The sequence below is a fragment of the Papilio machaon genome, chromosome 24 (assembly GCF_912999745.1).
Source record: "Papilio machaon chromosome 24, ilPapMach1.1, whole genome shotgun sequence".
Taxonomy (NCBI): Eukaryota; Metazoa; Arthropoda; class Insecta; order Lepidoptera; family Papilionidae; genus Papilio; species Papilio machaon.
This window is the reverse complement of record NC_060009.1, coordinates 772,852-789,879: the sequence shown is the minus strand read 5'-3', so window position 1 is coordinate 789,879 and position 17,028 is coordinate 772,852. Positions and strand designations below refer to the sequence as shown.

Here is a 17,028-nt window from a genome sequence, read left to right as displayed (position 1 = left end):
TTTGCCTTACCCTTATCCTACTAATACTAATGTGAGGTTAAAACTGGCAGGCAGGAAATTACATAAAGCATTATAAATTACTTTTTTATCAGCTATAATTGTTTTTTTTTATTAATCACACTTTAATATTCATAAAAAAAATTAAAATAGATGAATTAGATGTTTATTATTAACTATAATTGGGTGTAAATACTGTAGGTACATAAAGTTTTCTATTAACAACGTGATAACTATTTAGTAATTAGCTGTCACACTTTATTTCGTCCGCGCGGAATTAAAAAACGTAATTAGTAGCCTATGTGTTCTTCCAGACTCTGCTCTACATCTATGCCAAATTCAAAATCAGCAAGATCCGTTTTGTAGTTTCCAAGATACCTCCGCAAAAAGAGACCTTAAATCGACGGAGGAGGACGCAAAGAAAGATATTATTACCCCTTCCCATGCGTCCCGTCCCCCTTTAAATCCAATGCCTATTCCCATACTTTCCTTATATGTAAAGAGTGGGAAGGGAAAGAGGACAAAAATTAAGCCTCTGGCATTACACTCATCAGACGAAACGCAGAATTGCTTCCACTTGACGCATGTCTTCTGTGTGATGTGGATACCACGACCACAGGTCTATCGATCCGTCATTGTCGTCCGATCGTTGGTGTCACCACCATTCGGTCGGTCATTCGTGTACCCAACAAGTATTGTTGTTGCGAGATCTACCACTGTTAAAATATATACAAGTTTTTGCGTAATTGACTAAGAATATTTAAAAGGCAATTTATTCTTAACATATTATTTTTAGTTAACAAATTACCTATTTGTTTTCACTAAGTCAGCAAGTCCGTACTCACGAATTAATCGCTTCCACACAGTCCAACATAAGCTCAAATCAAACATAACTTACATTCGGCTCGAACACCTTGCTCCTACGATTTCATGTTAGTATCGGTTAAGTGTTAAGTGAATTTGAAGCTTTGTTTAATTTGAAAATAGAACATAGCATCTGTGGGTTTCTATTACCAAAATATTTGCATAAAACATATCTAGACAACGATCATACTTTTTGGAATACGTCATTTACATCACCAGCCTGTCTTCCTTTCCATGCCTTCCACAATATGTGCCCGCCTTCCGCATCCAACGGCTACCCGTCGTCCGTACTAAGTCGGTCCACCTAGAAAGAGGGAAAGAGGCCTTTTGTTGCCTCCTATTTCAAGATTTGCCTTCCCCACCTAACGTCGCTTTCTCGACAGCCTACTGATTTTGAGAAATTCCTCGACCATTATGATTCTCCGTTTGGAATACTTTGAAGGGCGTGAATTCATAAATGACGGCTAACATATATGTACCGCTACACATACGTAGGATAGGGGGCAAAAGAGTGGGTCTCTATAAACGCTAGGCGGCACCAGCGGGGGAGGGTGGGGATCCCGAACCTGCATTGCTCGGTGTCGTGTTTTAGGAGCGCCTAAGGGCGCAGCGCCCCTTTAGGTGTGCAGTGACGGCCCCTTCCCGGGGCGGTCAGTGGGGCGTCGCGGTTGCAAACTCAGGTGATCCCGTGGCGCCTCACGTAATGGCCAGGAAGCAGAGGGGATTAGTAGGCTATGTTCCCATTCGGGAAGAGATTCTTACATAACTACAGTGTCTGTCCCGAGGCACGGAGTATGCATTAAGCATTCCCCTCTGAAAAAAGGGGGGGGAGGCAAAAGAGTAGGCTGATAATGTTAATGAAAAGATTCTAGCACTAGAACCTCATGAATAAAAAAATAAGTTTTGTACGATAATATTTTTTACTTAAATATGAAAAAATTAAACCTAATTAAAGTCTTTTCTTTGTATTAATGTTTTTTTGGTAGGAAACCTTTTTCGTGTGTTAATTATACTTTGGCCACTTTCGACGAAGTGCTTCTCAAGTTGTTAGGAGTTTGTTCTAACGAGAAATTATGTTTATTATGTTCTCAAAGTTCGTACTGACTTTTTATGGAAGCCTTTAATGCAATGATGGTAATTAATCAGAGATAGTAAAGGTTTTTATTCTATAGTTTACTTTCTGACTCAGATTAACATAAAAAATGTTTTAGTTAAATGAAAAATTCATAGCCACTATAAGCGTTGTTAATTAGGTTCCATAAAATAAACAGTGAAAAGTATAGTAAGGCCTCTACTGCTATTTTCGACGTGCGGTAAAAGATGTACAATTTTGTAAAATCTTCAGTGGTATTAAATACAAGTACGAAGTACTATCAAGGATTCTAGTGGTATTCCTATTTAAAAGCGACAAATTTCGGACATTTCGTAAGCATTGAGATGACGACACGGAAACAATAGAATTTACTTTTTTAATGTGTATGTACAAAGGTTGGTTAGTGTTACACGACAAATTGCTTTTTATTCTTATGTCGTCGTTTGCACAACTCACTGCTAACTTATTTGTGATAAGAGGCGGAGTTTGTCTAGTTCCAAGGAATATGGTAATTTTTCTGTATCACCGTGAAGTGCCCTCACTGTACCTAAGTCAAGAATTTCACGAATTTTGTACACAGCTTAATGGTATCACACATAAAGCGAAAATTTAAATGGGTAGATGTATGTTTGTTAGAAGGTATCTCCACAATGACACAACAGATATCTCTGAAATTTGGCATAGATGTAGAACATAACATGGAAATTTTAATCTCGGACGAAGTCGCGGGTGACAGCTAGTAATAAATGAAAAACAAAACTTTAGTAAAGTTACTTAATCCAAATGTAAATTAATAAATCCAAAACAATAGTCGAGTTATCGTAGATAATTTATTACTAAAGATAATTCCGTTACAAATTTAAATAATGTTTTCATTCCAAATGTAATTGTTACTTTGATAATTTTAGTCCATAGAAATTCTATGATAAGTTTCGTGACAAATTGAATATGAAATCCTGTGAAACTTGAATATTAATGCTATCTTACCTTAATATCTCATTTTCTTTTAAGTTTTATTACCTGTAACAAATAATAAAGTGTTATTTTAAATGAAAATGTTTCATAATTTAATTTTATATTAGAGAACATAGATAGATATGCCTTTATTCTTTGAATAATATTTTTACATAGACTAAAACTATTAATGTATTTAAACAAAAAAAAAAATTAAACATTCATATATAAGTTTATTTTCAGCTTCCAGTTGCTATGTTAGGTTGTCCTTTGATAAAGGCGTCCTCTAGTTTTTTACAAACTTTCCTGTCCCGAGGTAATCGTCTCCATTATTACAGTACACATATATTGAAAGATCTAATTAGACTTATATGATTTAAGTAAATAGGTATGTATATAATGTAAATTATATTATGTAATAGATTTGCAAAATGCCAAGTCATGAAAATTAATGATGTTACACAAAGGCAATTAGTAATCAGGTGTTTTGGCGCAGCGAAGCGTACAGACTTGTAGTTTTGTTTAATTAATGGACGGACGATCCGGCAGAGGACCCGGATTAATGCCGTTTAAAACGAAGGCAGAACAGTAAGGCAGAGTAGTGGATAGTCTGGTACTACTATTATCACTTCGTGAGAGAACAGTAATAGCAATACTGAACTTGTCTACTGCTCTGCTATATGATCTTCCCTTGTGGTAAATAAGTCTTAGTCTTGTAAGGACGGTCGTCTATTGTTACTTTTGCGATGGAAGTGCGAAACCAACGATATGTTTATACAAGCTTTACCCCACTTTAGAAGTCTAAGCCAGAAAAAGTCTTTGAAATGGAATATTTATATATAAGACTAGCTTATACCCGCGACTCCGTCCGCGCGGAATAAAAAATAGAAAACGGGGTAAAAATCATCCTATGTCCGTTTCCTGATTCTAAACTACCTCCCCATCAATTTTCAGTTGAATCAGTTCGACCGTTCTTGAGTTATAAATAGTGTAACTAACACGACTTTCTTTTATATATATATAGATTGTGGAGCAAAAGTTGATCACGTTATTTGTTGAAACCATATAGACCTATAGAGATGTATGGAAGAGTAACTCATATTGTGTAGACACGTGATGCCGCCGAAATAGGTGGTTTGATGAACATAAACTTACAAGTAAAAAACGTTTGGTGTACAAAGTTTTTGTTGGGTAAAGAAAAACTTTTCCTTAACTGCACAATAAACCTTCATAAAACAAATAACATCTTCATATTTATAAAGGTAATAAAAAAATCTGCGCAAAGTTTTCAAACATTAATTCTTGTTACTAAAAAAAAAACTCTTGAACAAAAATAATTCAAGCGTACACTCAGTACAAACGTTGGGCAAATATAATTTAAAAAATACCTTCACAGAAAATATCTCTGGTTAAAAAGTTACACGAATTAAATTAGCCACTGTTATATAGGTCATACACGTTAGGTTTCGTATCACGATTTTGATGATGATGATAGTTCGTTTAATATATACCTGACGTGTGTAGCTTGCATTAATCTCCGTTGGTTTCTATAACTAAAATCTCTGTATAAAACATATCGTCATCCCTGTCATTATCTTTGACAAAACAGAGATAACAACATGTTTTTACTGGGATTTTGTTCTCAGAAACCAAAGATAATTTATTTACACATTTAGAATGAAAATTAATATATAAAAATTTTTTTGAAACACACCGTATATTTAAAAATATAAAAACAGAGAGATATTTTTCAATTTTTTTTAAAAATTTTGAGACTTGGAAATATATTTTAATTAAAACTTAATCTAATACTAACTATTATTGGCGACTTCGACTACCTATAATTAAAAAATCTGTAAATTATACAATTGATTTTTTTAATTTACTCATTTTTTCAAGTAAATCTGGTATTAGTTTATTTAATTTGTTTCTATATTTAATTTTACGATTTCAAAAATTCTTTCATCTTATAAATGAAATTATCCTTGAGTGATTTTAGACTATTTCGTATTGATTTAAAAATATTTAAAAATAAATATCCAACCGCGCGAAGTTGGGAAAGACTAGGTATACTAGCAATTGCCCGCAACTTCGTCTGAGCGGAATTCAAAATAAAATCTAGTTATAAATATAGCCGATGCTACCCGGAATAGTGTAATTGTAATAGTCCTCGGATTAAACACTCGCCCTGAAGATGGACCCCCGATGGGTCCGAAACTAGTCGGTGCCGTCACCGGACGATCAAACGTGAGTTAAGCCGTTTCTTAATTAATTAATTATGATGTCTCACGAAAGTTTAAACAATTTCATAATAATAAGTGATCTTAAAAGTAGGTAATTTGGCTATCGTCTGAGGTAAAAGATCATTTTGGAAAAGAGGGTCACTTGTCCAAAATAGTTTGTGGATCCCTGGTCTAGACTAATATAAAGAAATAAAGTAAATCTTAGAAGACTACGAATGTCATATCGTTTTACTGACGTATGGGAAAGATATTTTGATGGACATCTTTTATTATAAGGATATCGTCCAATATCAAGCGCTGCCAATATCAAAGAATTTCGACGGCTGTTCCAGATAAATACAGCTACAATACAAAGGGATCTCGCTTCAGAATATTATCGCTATTAATTTATGATTGGAAATAAATTCCTTGACACTTTATGTTCAGCTACGACGTTACATAATTAAGATATATAATACGTTGCTAGAGAAGAATTAAAGTACTTTTTAACAAAAAAAAATCATTTAGTAATTTATTAAAAACTAACTTTTACCCGCGACTCCGTCCGCGCGGAATAAAAAAAATGCACACAAGATAAAAAAAGTTCCTATGTCCGTCTCCTAGTTCTTAGCTACCTCCCCATCAATTTTCAGCTAAATCAGTTCGACCGATCTTGAGTTATAAGTGTAACTAACACGACTTTCTTTTATATATATAGATATTAGCTTTTACCCGCGACTCCGTCCGCGCGGAATAAAAAATAGAAAACGGGGTAAAAATTATCCTATGTCCGTTTCCTTGATGCTTGTATGTACAATCGAGGACGTTTATTTATTAACCATTTTGGTGAAACTTTTGACGGTTTAAAACATGTCATAGCACATGCGTGTTAAATTATAGGTCTTATGATGTCAGTTTGCTTTATTCGATCCTAAGTGGGAAGCTAATTTAATTCTTTGACTATTCATACGTCAGTTTAATTGTGAACATACTGTATTTTCCCGAGAACGGTAGATCAGAGGTTAAGCATTTATAATATGCAGGTCCTGGTTTCGAATCTCGTTATATACCAATTTGTTATTCGATTTTCGATTTACATATGTACATTTGACGTTCTTACGATGAAGGTAAACATCGTGATGTAACCTGCATATATCTCCGAAAGAATTCAAAGATATGTGTGAAGTCATCCATCTCGCATTTGGCCAGCGTGGTTTGACTACGAGTATGTCCTAGTCACTAACTTAGGGTAAGCTCCGAGCCCATCAGTGAAGACGCGTAGTGAGCTGATGATATGTTTTTTTTGTGCAACAGCAAACACTAAACATCCTGTACATTGTGTTTATAAAATCTAATTAATTAGTTGTAATTTTAAGAGCAATGTACTCCACCGTAAATACCAGATACATAACTAATTCCTTTGTGGCCTATATATGTAACTAGCTGTCGCCCGTAATACAGTCCGCGCGCAGTTAAAAAAAATGAAAAATAGATGTTGGCGGATTCTCAGACCTACTGAATATGCTCACAAAATTTCATGAGAATCGTTCAAGCCGTTTCGGAGGAGTACGGTGACGAAAACTGTGACACAAGAATTTTATATATTAGATTATATTTACTTCACAAACCAAAGTAAATTACATGCTTGATGGAATTTAGACCTCTAATTTCAGAGAAGTTCAGTCGTTTGACTATGAGCCAAAACTTGAGAAACGGATAAACTCATTTTATTTTACTTCATTAAATCATACTTTTATATTGTTAAATGACCACTAAGGTTGTCCCTTAGTGTATACATTGGAGACATGTAAAGGTAGAGGAAAACCGAAGAAAGTATGATTAGATTGTGTGTTAATTGTTTGAAGAGGATATGTGTGACTTATAAATATGTTTGATTTATAAAATACTAGTTTTTACCCGCGACTCCGTCCGCGCGGAATAAAAAAAATGCACAAAAGATAAAAAAGTTCCTATGTCCGTCTCCTAGTTCTAAGCTACCTCCCCATCAATTTTCAGCTAAATCAGTTCGACCGATCGTGAGTTATAGATAGTGTAACTAACAAGACTTTCTTTTATATATATAGATGTGTGACTTGCAAATATGTGTGTTTTATAAATATTTGTGTCTTACAAATATTGTGACTTACAGATACATGTGACTTACAAAATAATTATGATGTGTGTGATTTCTCTAAGAATTTACAAAATTCACTGTACGAGAAAACAAAATTATATCATACAAATCAAATTACACCAGTAGTCTAATTTGGCATATTAAGTTTTATACATATTTTACATTAAATTTACATTTTACTAACAATTTTTTTTAGTTTGTTTTTAAATGATGACATTGTTTTTATATCACAGATATATCTAGGCAAATTATTATATAACTGCACTCCCTCAAATGTTACACTGATTATGATTACTTTTTATTTTAAATAAATATGCTTCTGGTGGCGGAAAGAAAAATAATGCGCATGATCTTGGGCCCAAACCAAAAAGAAGACCGCTACAATGCAGAAATCGAGACGCTGGTGGGCGAGCCGAATATCATAGGAGAAGTCAAATCTCACAGACTCTTGGCTTGGCCCCCTTATGATGATGGGAGAAGACCGGAATGCCAAAGCAGCGTATCTCGGGACTCCGACTGGCCGCCAACCTATCGGCCGACCTAGATTTAGCTAGACCTGCTGGAGCTACAAGCGATGGACTGGCAGGAGAAGGCACAGGACTCTGGCGATCTCTTGTGTCGGAGGCCAAGACCCACTTTGGGTTGCTGCGCCAGCGGAGTAAGTTAAATTAAAACAATCTATATTATTCCAAAAGCATTTCGTTTCATGTATATATGTAGGATTGTATGATTATCATGTATGAAACATAATAATGATAATGTACAATGTATTTACATGTTAGAAAAATGTTGTGATAAATATTCTAAGCATATATTTGCTATATAAAGTTGTTTATGAAAATAGGTCTGTACTGAAGTAAATTTTCGTTTCGGCATATAAATTAGTATTCTTAGAGGATCGCTTTATCTGACTTATTATAATCAGGACGGATATAAAAAGAGTATGGACATGAAATTTAAATGAGATATAATTTATTTACGACTCTACTAAAATGAAAAATTTACAACCCGAAAATATGATTACAGTATGTTTAAATAATAATAAAGATATGGTTTGGTAGTGCTCGCTTCGACGGGGTATATCTGCGTTCACAAATCGATGTACGTTTGTGCTTATCATTGAATCTTTTCTATGTCTACTCTACAGTTGAAGACGTTAATTTCCTACCCATAGTTACAAAACCGCTAAAATATAGTTCGTAGGGCGCAGTTTCATTAATAGTTAGAGTCCGCATGTGTAGTGCGAGGGATTTCTTGTTCACGCATATCATATCACTCGCATGCGAGAATCATTGGTCGTTAGCCCGCATGCGTTAGGCGATAGTCCTTACTTTTCCTTACCTCACATTGTACTCTTCAACTAAAGCACGACGCCTGCTGTACATCGACCGATCCTTTTCAACTTACACACGCGTAACTCACGTCTGTAACCTAGTTGAGTAGGCAGATATCACGGACTTCCATTTGACGTGGCCAAACGAACCTGCTCAATCCACTTTTCGCAATTTTAGGAGGCAAGCCGGGTCGCCGCCTTGTTTAAACATCTTTAAAACAACAAACTGTATTATGTTATAATATGCTGGGACTCCCCACATGATAAATAACGACCGAGTTATCGACAGTTAGCTGTAGGATAATCAATCTTAAGTATGAATCGAAATTAATTCTTTCATTGTACGTCGTAAGCAAACTTACAGTCGCATTTTTATTAGTTCTATATTGAAACAATTGAATAACAATGTAACTAAATTAAGAACATTATTCGTTAACTTTGTAACAAAAGCAAATAAAAGGCGTCATAAAATACTTCTCGTTTAATTATAAAGTACCAGATGCTATCGAAATTTAACTGACTCAAGTATTTTATTTGTAAAGGAATGAGAAATGAGCTGAACGGGATTGTTTTATTGAGACTAGGTTTACTGATTAATAGAATCCCTCAAGTGAATGTCAATTATTCATTTAAGAAAATAAACATTTAACAATTTATTTGAATTAATTAATTCCAGAATTAAATTGAATCTCGAATAAATTAAAAGGTTGAAATTTATAACAAAAATGTAGAGACGAATTGAGAAACGACACTTTGGGGAATACTAAGGGAGTACATACCTAACCAAGTAAATTACAACGTATCACGGACCATAGACTATAGACAACGTAGACAGACCATATTTGTTTTGTAGAATATTTTTTTAGTTTGGCCTTTCTAAAATCTAATCTCGAAACATATCTTAATAATATTATAAATTCGAAATTTTAGATGGATGGATGGATGTTTGATTGAAGATATCTCCGGAACGGATAAACGGATCTCGATGATACTTGGCATAGATGTAGATCATAGTCTGCAAGAACATATAGGCTACTTATTATGTTTTTTTTTTAATTCCGCGCGGATGAATTCGTGGGCAACAGCTAGTTAGTTATAAATTCTAACATGGTATATCTCATTTACGTATTTGTATACGTTTCATTTGTTTGATCCGCTCGATCCCCCGCCAATCATATGAACGGAATGTATACCATAAATATAAAATAAATGAAACGAGGCAGAATCCCGTTAATCCTTGGGGATCTAGCCGCGTGTTTACATCGCCGTGACCGTCGTGGATTACGTCCACCCTAATCAAAGGGCATGACACTATTTATAATTAAAATAATTTGTCTCAGAATAATAAATATCATGGTAAAACAATACTTGTTTTATTTTCGAATTTTACTTATTTACAACAACATAATCACGCCCGTAACCCAGAGGTGAGAGCAGAGACCACGGACCTCCATTTGACGCGCTCCTAACATACCTCTATTGCTTCTTCTACATATAGTTTCGGGTGTGATACCGACACTGCCGCTCACATTCATGCAATTTTCCTTTGTTAAGCTCCTTTAACTACTTATTACGTCACAAGTTTCATTCAAGGAAAAAACTGACAGATATAGAATGGATGGAACTGGATGACGAAAACCGGACTTCGTATAAGTGGGAAAAGGATAGAAAGATGATGATGTCTCACTCATATATCAAAACCCACAATACTGGGACTAGAGTGTTGACATTGTGCTGTGGCGACATGTGTGCTGTCGTCTGTGATTCCGTCCGCATGAAATTAAAAAATTAATAATTAGTTACCTATTTGAAAACATTACTTTTTGTTTTAATTCTGCACGGACGGAGTCACAGCTAGTATTAGTAGTATAATTTTGTCTTTGAATTCTCTTACAAATAAAGTTAGTCATGGTGGTAGTTTAGACTTGTCAATTTAATATTCCATGCAATATGTCTAAATAACCGAAACAGTTTAGTCGTCTCAACATTAAAGATCAACGTACGTGACTATAATCGAAATTCAATTTACATTTTCATTTATTCAATTTAAAGCTAACCGGATTTTTGCAATGCAAATCTTTAACCAATGGATTTGAATAAAAATAAGGGAATTCAATTCATTTTTCTTATTCAATCCAGTGTCTATTACTTCATTTCTTTCACTTTACGAAAAATCAAATAGGTAACTTAAGTTTTTAGCACACTCGAAAGCGAATAATTTTTCCGGGGGGGGGGGGGGGAGGGAATATTCAAGATACCTTGCTTTCTGGGGGAAAGACGTATGTGATACTTGACTCACTAAAACTCTCTCAGTGGCCATCCTCAAGTGCAACTGGTGAGTGTCCCGAGGATCTCCAAAGGGACAAAGAGATGAACTTAACAAGATTTGACTCATTCCAGTCATTAGAACCATTTAACAGCTTGGCTTAAGCATAACCGACATAACCTTCAGCATAACCTAAGGTGAAACAAAGTCTGTATTATATTTTTACTTAGTTTTAATGCTTCGTTATGTTTTAGGTTCCCGTACTATTTTTTGTAGTAAAATCACTTAAAACTGTGGAATTATTTTTCAAAGATGAAATAAAATTGAGTTTGAATATTTAATACGGCATTAATGTCCGCTTTGGAAAGAAAGCCAAGCTTATAATTTTAAGAATTGTCTTCGGTGAGGATTTCATGATTTATTTATTACTAGCTGTCGCACGTAACTTCGCCCGGAGTTTTGGTCAATGTGTTCTTTCAGACTGTGCTCTACATCTATGCAAATTTTAAGCTAGATCTGTTTTACAGTTCTAGATATACCTTATAACAAATATTCATCCATCTATTTAAACATCATCATCATCAGCTTCACTATACGTCCCCACCGAGGTGCTCATTGCCTCCCCAAGTTACGGGTGACTAGGCCATAGTCAACCAAGCTGGCCCAGTGCGAGTTGACTTCACACATATCATTGAATTTCTTCTCAGATATGTGCAGGTTGCATCACGATGTTTTCCTTCACCGTAAGAACGTTGGATAAATGTTCATATGTAAATCGTAACTCGAAAAACACATTGGTACATGGTGGGATTCGAACTCAGGACTTGCAGATTACAAGTGAAGTGCTTAACACCTAAGCCACCGACGCTTTAATATACGCTTTTATAATATTATTAAGTTTTAAAGAACCAAGTAAAAAAATCAATGATACATTTAGGACATATAGACCAAGCCTTAGCCCACTCATGTGGGGTCGGCACACAAAGTTAATCCTTAAATTTCTGCCTGAATGTCTCCAATCCTACTTGAATCATATCCTACTTGGAATAAATTAAAATTGAATATTTTTTTAACAATTAAAAAAATATTCAATAATTAATATTATATAAATATTTATAAATATTTTTATTAACGTATAAATATTTAGTTATATAAATATTTATTAAAAAAATAATTAAAATTATTTTTATTAAAAATAAATATTTCATAATAAAATAAATAACTATATTACATTTTTACTAATTTACATAATTTTGTATTTCATTCAGAAGTCCAGATATTTAAAAAAAAAACGGAATACTCGACTCATAATATATTTATGTATTAACATAGGTAGCTGATACATTTTAGAGATAGTAAAATTAAATATTACAAAGTTGTTCAATGCAACGCATTGCAGTTCTCTTCTTATTTTGGAAACAAGCCAAGTCTATTGTTATATTTTTTTCTACGATGTAACTTTTTTTAAAGAAGTCTCAGTGAATGCTGGAAGCTGCGACGTCGAGATTAACTATGTTAACCTACTTTGACAAAGTTTTACAATGTACTACTTATTTGCATGATATATAGTTTGAGAATTGTTTTCGTGGATGTATTGGATTTTATAAAATACTAGCTCTCGCCCGCGACTCCGTCCGAGCGGAATTAAAACGTAATAAGTAGCCTATGTGTTCTTCCAGACTATGATCTACATCTGTCCCAAATTTCGTCAAGATCCGTTGAGCCGTTTCGGAGATACCTTCAAACAAATATCATCACATTTGAAATTTACTGATATATAAATATTTTTATATGTATATTGTATATAGTAACCTTTTAACAGTGGTAGACGCCAGCAACAACAATATTTGTTGGGTGCACGAATGGGCCGTGTCGAGTGGTGAAATACCACGACCACACAGAAGACAGGCGTCCGACAGAAGCAATTTCTCGTTTCGTCCTTTAAGTGGCAGTTATCGAACTTAAAGTAATCATTTTAATTTAAAAAAAATCAAAGTAAATAATATCACTTTTTTTCTGATGTTATCGAGTACAATGGACTTTATACAGGGTGTTAAATTTTTCCAGGGGAGGAAATATATTACAATGTTAATAGATGTGCTAACCCGTCGGGACTGGATAATCACTCTCGCCTATAAACGTTTCTCGCTTATGCAGGTTCGACTATATTTCCGTATAGAAACAGAAGTGACGTGTTATCTGACATTCACTTCAAATGGTCCTCAGAAAAGTTCTTACCTTGCAACCCTCAATCACATTCCCCAAAGACTTCCCAAGCTCAAATCAAAGCACTCAGAACATTCACGCTTCAGAACAATTCCACCAACTAATATAGATCCCTATTTCCAAGGAATTTATTCTCAAAGCTATCTCATAGTAAAATGGTCATTTCAAATAACCAACTGACAAAGACCTTTAACTCAGTAATAGTAGTTTGCATTGGCATGTCTTAAAATAATAGTCTTTTCAAGTAACAAGCCAAAGAACAAAGAGCTTTAGTTCTGTAGACTTTGTTCCTAGTAGTATGTCTTATAATAATAGTTACTAAAAATTGCTACTTCCTTCAAGACAGTTTTCTCTAGATGGTAAGAACTTGTGTTATTGGTGTAGTACAGCAAACTAAAAAGTTGTAACGACTTTCCTTATACGAGATAAGCAAACGTAACATTTAAAGAAATAATATAAGGCTTCTTAAAATCTAAGCGTCCGTTCAGATAGACCGAGGCGAGCAGATTTAATTGCAAATAAAAACTGAACTTTAAAGGGTTGTATTATATAAAAACATGTGAATATAAATCTTTATTTTCTATGAATTTTTAACCAACTTCATAAAGGTAGGTTCTCAATTTTGTATTTTTTTTTTATTTTTGTTACTTCGTAACTCTGCTTCTAATTGTCCGATTTTCATAGTTCTTTTTTTATTTAAAAGGTATAGCGTGTGAATAAGTCCCATTTTTTGAACAATTCAAAAGTATCCAGTAGTTTTTGAGTTATATTTAATAATGCCAAAAAGTCGATGAAAAGGAAAATTTTGTTATTTTCGCGTACGTAGGACCTACATAAAAAAAAAAAAAACTAACTAGGGTGACGCAGTGACCCAAACCCTACATAAAAATAATGTTTGAAAAAATTGTAGCTCCTTCAATGTGCTAAATTAAAGTTCGCATTAGCATATATCTTTTATATTTTTCTTACAATATACATTTTTTTTTAGAAACATCGATTAAATTCATATGCTCCTTTCGGAGCTATTATACGAATTCAGTATTAACCTCTATGTAAATAAATGACTAGAGGAACTTAAACGTAACTAAGTCTAAGACATCTCAGATATAAAATGATGAGGTAGATTTCACTAACCTACTTCGGCAGATACTTTACTTTTTAGTCCATTTTTTTTTGAGAATATTTTTTTTTGAAGAAAGTTTTTTTTTAATTTTCAATGCATTTGTTTGACCTATAAAATTATGTTCACTTTATACTTCAATATAGTATATCTGTGAAGTTATGAGTTGCTTTTGAGGAGCAAAATTCGTTGTAACTCGCGTTGAAGGAAAGTGCCTTTTACTGTAAAGGATACTTTGTTGTATAGTGGCCTAAGGCGAGGGCAATTGTTGTGGTACAAGTTCAAAGAATTAAAAAAATATATTTGAATTATTTCATTAAAATTAATTATCACATACGTAAATTGTTGGCGATTCCGTTTGTTATAATACTGGCAAGTACTGTCACAAACACATTTGTAATTTCGTAGACATGATTGTGGGTTTTTATAATTTTATACATCTTAATATGTCTCGTCTCATAGGAAACCATTGTAATTACATTATATAAGAAATAATAATGTAAGTACATTATTTTTTTTTGCATTTAAAAGTTCTATTTTTGTTGTTAATATAGAAAGTTACAATAATGTTTTTTTTTTTAGTTTTTATATCTCTCTTTCTACACAATAAATGTATGGTTAACAATATGTTTTTGAACTTGTTTCCGCAATGGAAACTTAAGGTAATGCTCTGGAATTTTTGAAATTCTGATTCCATCATACTACGTTTTAAATTTGTAAGGCATTTGAATACATCTTCTTATATATATAAAAGAAAGTTGTGTTAGTTACACCATTTATAACTCAAGAACGGCTGAATCGATTTGACTGAAAATTGGTGTGCAGGTAGCTTAGAACCAGGAATAGGACATAGGATAATTTTTACCCCGTTTTCTATTTTTTTTTTATTCCGCGCGAACGGAGTCGCGGGTAAAAGCTAGTATATATATAAAAGAAAGTCGTGTTAGTTACACCATTTATAACTCAAGAACGGCTGAATCGATTTGACTGAAAATTGGTGGGCAGGTAGCTTAAAACCAGGAGACGGACATAGGATAATTTTTACCCCGTTTTCTATTTTTTATTCCGCGCGGACGGAGTCGCGGATAAAAGCTAGTTGATATATAGATAAAGTACATTAAACTCAAACGCTTATGATTTAGTTACTTGTTAAGTTATCACAAAGTAAAGTTCTGTTGTGTAATTGTTGTTAACAGAATCGTGGGACAGACAAAGCCTTTGTCTCATCGCGTTTTGCTCAATTGCACTTAAATATTACGATAAGAGCCTTTATAATATGGAACTGGACTTATATTGGTATTTAAATTATTTAAAAACTAGCTGTCACCGCGACTTCGTGTGCGTGGAATAAGAAAAAAAATATAGTCTATGTATTCGTTGTTACAGCCTAAGATACCTTCAAATAAACATCCATCCATCCATATAGACATTCGCATTTATAATTAGTAGGATACTTGTGGAATTACAAGAATTAAAAATACATGTGCTTAATATAAAGAAGTACAGTCAGGAAAGGGTATTCAGAAAAGAGAAAAGAAATTCAGAAAGAAAGAAAAACACTTATTATCTTTGTCACCTGGACAAAAAGCAGGTCATAAATTATTTAAAAAAATATGATTAATGACAGTAATCCATTACACAGTACTAGTTAATTCAAAACAGTTTTGAATGTTTTCAAATCTTACTAAGATTATAAATGCGAAAGTTTAGATGGATGGATGGGTGGATGTTTGAAGGTATCTCCAGAACGTCTCAACGGATCTTAATGAAATTTGGCATGGATGTAGAACACAGTTTGGAAGAACACACGGGCTACTTATTACGTTTTTTTTTTAATTCCGCGTGGACAGAGTCGCGGGAGACAACTAGTCCGTTATAAAATTATGCTTACCTATTATAGTCGGTTTATTAGTTTTCCGAATGAAGCATGAAATTTGAAGGTGGAAATTTTAAAGGATATCTCGGTAGCCCTTTATAGCTCTAAGTAAGGGCTTTAGGACACTAAAGTTAGCTAAGCCGAATCCTTTGAAAGTTAACGACGCAGTTAAACATGACTGCGGTTCGTTTTATGACTGTAACAGTTAACAAACGACTGGTTAACTGGAGTAACGGTTATTGTTCATAGTATATTATGTTTTATGATCCGCTCAGATTTATTGAACTCATTATATGCTTGTTAAAACGGAGATGCATTCACGTAGAAAGTTCTACATAATAAGGTTAAGTTCTATATGTCAAGAAAGAATAACTGCTGCAGTCAAAGATTAACATAAAGGGGGACCACCTAACCTATGGTATTATAGATCATAATTTTTTTTTTAATTTATTTTGAACAACTAACGACTACATAATACTCGTAGGTATATATCTATAATATAAATATAACAGATACTATGTAATTATGTACCCAACATCGCTCACAACTACAGTAACTAAAAAGAAATGAAAGAAAATAATAATAATAATAATAATAGACTACAGTTAAGTTGAGATCATAATGATTAAATACAATCAAACAGTTTAAATGCAATGATTATTTCCCAGACCCCATAAATAATCTGGGAACTTTGTCGTGTTGAGATAATTTCCTGGACAAATTCCCACCTGGGAATGGAATTCGGAATTCATAACGAGTTCTCAATACACTATTCAATTGTTTATTTCAGATTTTTATTTCACATTGAAACGTAAAAGTTCTTTTTTTTTCGTTTTGAAACGCGCCATGAAATAATCGTGTTTGAATGAATCGATCTCCATCAAGTACACGAAGTTAACTTCAAGTTGACTTCGTGACGTAATAAACGGAGTGTTTCTTGACA

At 33.6% G+C, this 17,028-nt stretch overlaps 1 protein-coding gene across 1 annotated transcript in view; it reads right to left on the bottom strand.

Moving 5' to 3' along the window:
* The window catches only part of LOC106717317 (alpha-2Da adrenergic receptor), a 174,237-nt gene that overhangs the window by 69,809 nt on the left and 87,400 nt on the right, over positions 1-17,028 (bottom strand). The gene's annotated exons all lie outside the window — the stretch shown is intronic.